A 7254-nucleotide genomic window follows, 5' to 3' on the forward strand; every position below is an offset into this window, starting at 1 on the left:
GAGAAGGTCTTCCCTTCACCAAAACAAGCATGGGTACGTTCTTGCTGACGGTATAGCCCATCCAACAGAAGGCACCATTGCTAAGCCCCCCATGGAGCGCTTTTCCCCAGGAGCTGAGGGTGGGGGTTAGGAAGCAACCCAGGGGCGGGTTGATTATATCGGGTCTTGTTCATTAGGAAAGAAGCAATATCTTGCTCTCACTGGAACAGGTAGTATTCTGCATATGGACTTGCCTTCTGCAGCGGCGACGCATGGCACCAGCACCGTCTGTGGGATTATGCGATGCCTTACACATTGTAATGTGTGTTACACGTTGCCTGTGACCGAGGGGCTCATTTCATTTCATTTCAGGGGAGAAAAAAGTAGCAGTGGGCTTCAGCCTGTGGAGATCACTGTTCTTACCATGTGCCCCATTTGGACCGAGTTGTGGAACAGAAGATGTAGACACAGTGCCAGTTGGATTAACAAATTGAAGTGCTGAGGTTTTGGCTTACAGGATGTGGTATATGCTTTGAATTGGTGACCAGAATATGGTGCTGTTTTTCCCATGGGCGGAGCATACGGGTTTAGGAATCAAGGGACAGACACCGAGTGGCTCCTTTAATGATTACACTTAACCCATGCACAGAATTTTTGCCTTCTGTTCCTGCAACTCTGGGTTCCATTGGCTTGGAGGTCTTAGTGCCCAAGAGAGGAAGGCTTCCACTGGGGGACACCATCATGGTTCCATGGAGTTGGAAGGCGAGAGCATCCCGTGGCTGGAGTGATAGATCCCAGTGACCTGGGGAACTCTGGTTGACACCACACCATGGGGGAAAAGAAGACTGTGCCTGGGCCCTGGGCATTCTCTGGGTGCCTCTTAGCACTTCCACATCCAATAATAGAAGTTAATGTTAAAGTATAGCCACTAAAAAAGTAAGCTCACGGGGGTTGCCGATCTTACAGGAATTGAAACTTTGGGACACTTTGCCAGGGCAAATGGAATAGGGAATGGGATCGTGAAAGAAGAAAGTCATAAATACTAACGATAGCCTTGTGACCTGTTACAGAAACGCGGGTAGGAGCAGCTCTGCGATTCTCTCTTACTTACCCACTCCTGGCTTTGGCTAACTTAATTATATGTCATGCATACATACTAAGTATTTTCTTGTCCCCTCCCTTTATTATCCTGTTATTGTGTCATCCTTGTAGAACTTACCCTTTGTGTTCTCAGGGTCTGCTATGGGTCTGCCTCCCTGTTGGGCAGAATCCTTGAGAGAAGGGACCTTTCACCTGCCCCTCAAACACAGAGCTGGCTGGGCATGCCTTCTGGCCCCTTCTGCCATTCCCCGTTCCTGTCCATGATTATCATTAACTACTTGAATTCCTTGCACAGAAACAAAGGGTTAATTCAGCTCAGGAGCTGTCACAGCCCATTAGTAACAATTATCACTTGGCTCAGCAGGCTTGCGTGTCCTGCTGGGAAATGACACAAGAGAGGCATTAGGTACTGCTTAAGGAAGCTGCTGTGATTCACAGAAAATAATAATCAATGTATATATATCATATTTATTTATTGAGTGCTTAATCATAATAGCTATTAATAACTAATATTAATTGAGTTCCCAGGGCTGGAGATAAGAGTGAAGACAGAGTCTCACTCTAGTGTGACACGAACTAATAAATCCCTGATTATAGGACAAGGTGGTAAGTGTTAGGCTAGAGGTTCAGGGGCAGTCTCAGCAGCACAGAGGAGGGACACCTAGCTTAGCCAGCGAGAGATCTGCCGGGACGGCTTCTCGGAGGAGGTGGCCCTTGCGTTGAGGCTTCAACTAAGTGGAGTTCACTTGCCTGGTGGGTAAGACTCTATTAATTATGCTCTTGCAATGTAGGAAACAAGATCATCTGCTAGAGAGCTTCTGCTAGCTGTAGCGGTGGGCTTTGTTGTCAAGACACCCACAGCCAGGAATCCATACCCAGGAGCCCTAGTGCCGCTGGGCTTCGTAGTCTAACGTCTGAGGCAGTGGTTCTCAGGTGCCTCAGAACACCTGGTGGGTTTGTTCAAACGCAGATTGCCAGGCCCCACCTCCAGAATTTTTGATTTAGTCAGACCAGGTTTTGCATTTCTTTTTTCTTTTTTAAAAAATTATTATTTTTAAAATTATGTTGTGTCAGTCACCATACAGTACATCATTAGTTTTTGAGGCAGGGCTCCATGCAATCCATGCCCTCCTTAATACCCGTCACAAGGCTCACCCATCCCCCAAGCTCCTCCCCCTGAAATGCTCAGTTTGTTTCTGGGAGACCATAGTCTCTCACGGTTCATCTCCCCCTCTGATTCCCCCGCTTCAGTTTTCCCTTCCTTCTCCTAATGTCCTGCATGCTATTCCCTATGTTCCACATATAAGTGAAACCATAAGATAATTGTCTTTCTTGGCTTGACTTATTTCACAGGCTTTGCATGTCTAACGGGCTCGCAGGTGAGACTGATGCCATTGGTCTGAGGCCCACAATTTTTTGTAATTTTACATCAGCCCAATGTATTCCTATTTTTTAAAATAAATTAAAAAAATTTTTTTAAGATTAAATTTTTTTTTTTTTTATTTGACGGAGAGCGAGCACAAGCAGGCAGAGCAACAGAGGGAGAGGGAGAAGCAGGCTCTCCACCGAGCAGGGAGCCCGATGTGGGGCTTGATCCCAGGACCCCAGGATCATGACCTGAGCCGAAGGCAGCTGGTTAACTGACTGAGCCACTCAGGCACCCTCTTAAAATAAACTTTTAACTTTATTTTGAACTAATTTTCGACTTGCAGAATAGTTGCAACAATAGTGAAGAGAGCTCCTTGTCCCTCACCCAGTTTCCCCTAATATTGGCATCAATTTTTTTTTTAAGATTATTTATTTGAGAGAGAGAGAGTGAGAGCGTGTGAGCACAAGCAGGGTGGAGGGATAGAGGGAGAAGGAGAAGCAGACTCCCCGCTGAGCAGGGTGCCTGACCTGGGGCTCCATCCCAAGACCCTGGGATCATGACCTGAGCTGAAGGAAGACGCTTAACCGAATGAGCTTCAGGTGCCCTAATGTTGACATCCTACGTAATCCCTATACAACTGTCAAAACAAGGGGCTCAACATGGGCACAGTACTCACAGCCTAACTGCAGAACTTACTTGGGTTTTACCGTGTAAAAAATCTTTTATTTTGAACTAGTTTTTGGCTCACAGCAAAGCCATAATTGAAGTTTCTGTGCTAGAATTTCTACTACTTGGGCGCCTCCAACAGATACAAGAACACAAACAATTAAGAAGGGAGTAGTCGTGGAAAACTCAGCACTGGCCAGTGATGCTGAGACAGCTGGTTTTCCATCTGTATTTGTAATTTTGTTTTCACATTGAGCTCCCGAGTGTGTAAATTTCATGAAACTGACATTTTTAAAGCCACACAGAGGAGTTAATTAAGTGGTTTATGTAAGAGCATAGTTTATGTGATAGAATGAAATATTTCAACAATTAACACTCTAGAAAAAGCTTCATGACCTTTAGATGCTCTGCGAACTGAAAGACCTTGAACGCTATTGCACTCAACGCCATCTGTCTACTTAGAGAGGCAAGACACTGTGAGGGGGTTGTTGATTTTCCTAGCGGCAGAGTTGAGTTCTTGGCTTTCTGGACCAGGCTCTTTCAGCTAGTTCCTGCTGAGACTGCGGTAGTCTTCCGACCTCGATTACTGTTATGTACTGGGATCGTTATAATGTGTATTCCTTGGAATTGTTCCTCCATCTCTAATATTTAGCTCCTCTTCGGTGTACTAATTTAATTAATTTATATGTTCATATTTTACTTATTCCTTTCTTATGCATGCATATAGTGAGAAATTCAAGCTGTATTGAAAAGCATAAAATAAAGAGGTAAAGTCTTCCTCCACCCCCTCCAACCAATCTACACTGGTTCTCAAAGGGGGCTGCTGTTTCCTGGGCGCGTTTTGGAAAAGCCTAAGAATGTTTGTGATTGTTCCAATGATTACAGGGTATTACTGAATACTGGAATTTGGGGAGGGGGTAAGAATACTTTCATCCTGCAAAAAAAAAAAAAAAAAAAAAGAAAGAAAAAAGAAAAAAATTTACTGACATCCAACACAATGTTTTAATCCTGATGGGTGTTCATGGATGTGAAAAATACTGTTTACAGTTACCCAAGTCTAGCATATAGACAGTGTCAGTGGTTGTGTGGGTCGTATCAGTTTGGTATCAGTGTTATTATGATACCGTATAGTTCCTAATCCAATGTTTTCCAAATGATGTTTTTGGGGAATTCTGAACCTTCACTAAATTCTTTGTGGGATGATGTTTCTGTGCTCAAATCAACTTAGCAAAGTAATTTCACATGTTTCTTTTTATTTTTTTGTGTTGCTACTAGAAAATGTAAAATCACATGTATGACCTTATGGACTGAATTGTGTCCCCCACACCCCCAAATTCATATGTTGAAGCCCTAACCTCCAGGAGGATGGTATTTAGAGACGGGGCCTTTGAAAGATAATTAGGTTTAGATGAGGGCAGGAGGCTGGGGCCCTGATGATGGGATTAGTGCCCTTCTAAGAAGAGACCAGAGAGCTTGTTCACTGTCTCTGTCTTTCTTCTAGCTGTGTACTGACACAGTGAGAAGACAGCCAGCCACAAGCCAAAATGAGGGTTCTCATCAGAAGCCAACCATGCTGGCATCCTAAACTCAGCCTTCTGGCCTCCAGAACTGTGAGAAAATAAATTTCTGTTGTTTGAGCCAACCGCTCCATGGTATTCTGCTACTGCAACCTGAGCTGATCAACACCTGGGGCTGTTGGACAGCCCTGGATATCTGGTAGCTCCTATCCAGCAATCTGCTGCCACTTCTAACTTTCTAACTTTCTACCTCATGTGCATGAGAGCAGGGATGGCCTCCTGAACATTCTCTGGGGTGCTCAGCCCACTGATTTACTGCAGTAGCTGCTCAGTTAGCATCTGGCGATGGAGTCGTCTTCCTAGTTGCAAGGAGTATGGTTTTGGGCTCATTTATGCCAAAGAGGGACTCATTAAAATGATATTGGCTAGTGACCCTGAATCTCTGCAGGGCACAGGAACCAGGCTTGGCAGAGCGTTCAGGCAGATGGCAGTGGCCAAATCCCACTGCTGCCCCTGAGAACCAGAGCTGGCTGCACCCACTGCTGCCCCCCTTGGCAGAGAGGACTGGCCACGTACCTCTGGCCTCCCTAGCTTCCAGTTCAGAGTTTGGCTGGCAGACTCGAAAGAGTGAGCAATTGGCTAAATTTAAACTCTACCTGCAAGGGAGGCTGGAAAGGTCCCACAAGAGGGGAATTCGTTTCTTTAACATAGAAAGGTGCCTTCACCTGTTGGCAGGCAAAACGAATGGCCAGAGTCCTTTACTAGAGTAGCCTGAGACCTTGAAATTTTGACTGCAACATAAACAGAATTTTCTTTTTTTTTAAAAAAAATTTTATTTATTTATTTGAGAGAGAGAGAGAGCGCAAGTGGAGCAAGAGAGAGCACAAGTGGGGTGACGGGCAGAAGGAGAAGCGGACTTCCTGCTGAACAGGGAGCCTGATGCAGGACTTGGTCCCAGGACCGTGGGATCATGACCTGAGCCGAAGGCAGATGCTCAACAGACTGAGCCACCCTGACGCCCCCAAACAGAATTTTCTGCTGCAACTCCCCAGACAGGGGAATTTCCTCCACATAGGAGGCTCCCTAGATCTCCTCGTGGTTCTTCTGGAAGCATGAAGTACAACAAACAGTTGTTACACATTACTCTTATGCCGTGATTGTAATTTCATTAGGTCCTTTGCCAGTTCTTACATTATATTTTAATATAGAGACACAGGAGGGCACTCTAACCAGCCAGCAATAAAACTTAAATGGTTTCACAGTCTTGGCAGTTAAAAAAAATGGATATTGGGGCGCCTGGGTGGCTCAGTGGGTTAAAGCCTCTGCCTTTGCTCAGGTCATGATCGCAGAGTCGTGGAATCGAGCCCCGCCGCATCAGACTCTCTGCTCAGTGGGGAGCCTGCTTCTTGCTCTCTCTCTGCCTATCTGCCTACTTGTATTCTCTGTCTGTCAAGTGGATAGGTAAAATCTTAAAAAAAAACAAAACGGATATTGACTTTGTCGAATCTGATCCCCGCAACCCCCTCCACACCCAGGTAGGATAACCAACTTTGCAGGAATACCTAGTTCTCCTAGGGGAGTTCACATGTGGCAAAGACCCCCAAGACACATCCCTCCACACTGTCCAGTTAAGGTTCCAGGACTGTGGCTTTGAACCACTCAGGACAGAAATGGGGATTTTTGCGGCTGAGGCATGAAAGATGGGGGACATGGTTCCCTAGAGCTCATATTTAGAAGGCAACTGGCCAAATTAAGAGTAGAGGAGAGAAACCTGGTTGTGAAAACCTCCTTCAAACCCGCAGCCTGTCCCCATGAGTTAAGTTTTCCTATCTGCAAATCGCAGGTAGTACCTGCCATTGTCTGTATTGTTTACCAAAGGAGGAGAGCTGGAGCAGATCGGAAGGAACGTATCTGGGGTGCCATTTACCATCCCATAAAGTGCACCCGGTTTTATACTACAAAATAAAGCCAGTCTGCCTCTTGTTAATTTATTACAGCATCCAGGAGGGACAAAGTGTGCTCCGTTGGTAGCCAAGTGACAAAAGTAACAAGGATAGGCCGGAACAGGACCTGCTTCTACGGACTGGTTTCCCCACACTGATCTCCCGGGCTGGGGTCCCGACACCGGGAAGAAAGGGGCACGAGGCTGCCCAGGCACTTCCTCTCCAGGCAAGAGTGGGACGGGTTCCCTGCGACGGTGGGGTTACTCAAGGTCAAAGGTGCAACATTTCAGAGCCAGCTCCGGCTGGCTGGAACGCGAAGGGACCGGGGAGCGCAGCCCTGTCGTGGCGCCTTCTGCCCTTCCTACCCGCTCTGCGTCCCCGAGGGCTGTCGGGGCGCAGCCGCCCCCCAGTTGTCCCTGCCGCCGCCCGGTGGCCGCCCCAGGTTCAGCTCTGGCTCTCGGGCGTTAGCCGCAGACTCACCGCCAAGGTCTCCGGCGCTCTACGTTCTCAGTCCCGGGGCCTCTCTGGGGAGCCAGGGAACCGGAGCCAACACCGGAGGGAGGAGGAGGGACGCGATCAACAAAGGGAAGGACAGAGGGAAAAAGCGACCAAGGAAAGGAAGAAGCTGCTGCTTAATTCCACTCAACAGGTAGTTGCGCGCGTCCGCCGAGACTTGGCG

Source organism: Meles meles, chromosome 12 (genome assembly GCF_922984935.1).
Source record: "Meles meles chromosome 12, mMelMel3.1 paternal haplotype, whole genome shotgun sequence".
NCBI lineage: Eukaryota > Metazoa > Chordata > Mammalia > Carnivora > Mustelidae > Meles > Meles meles.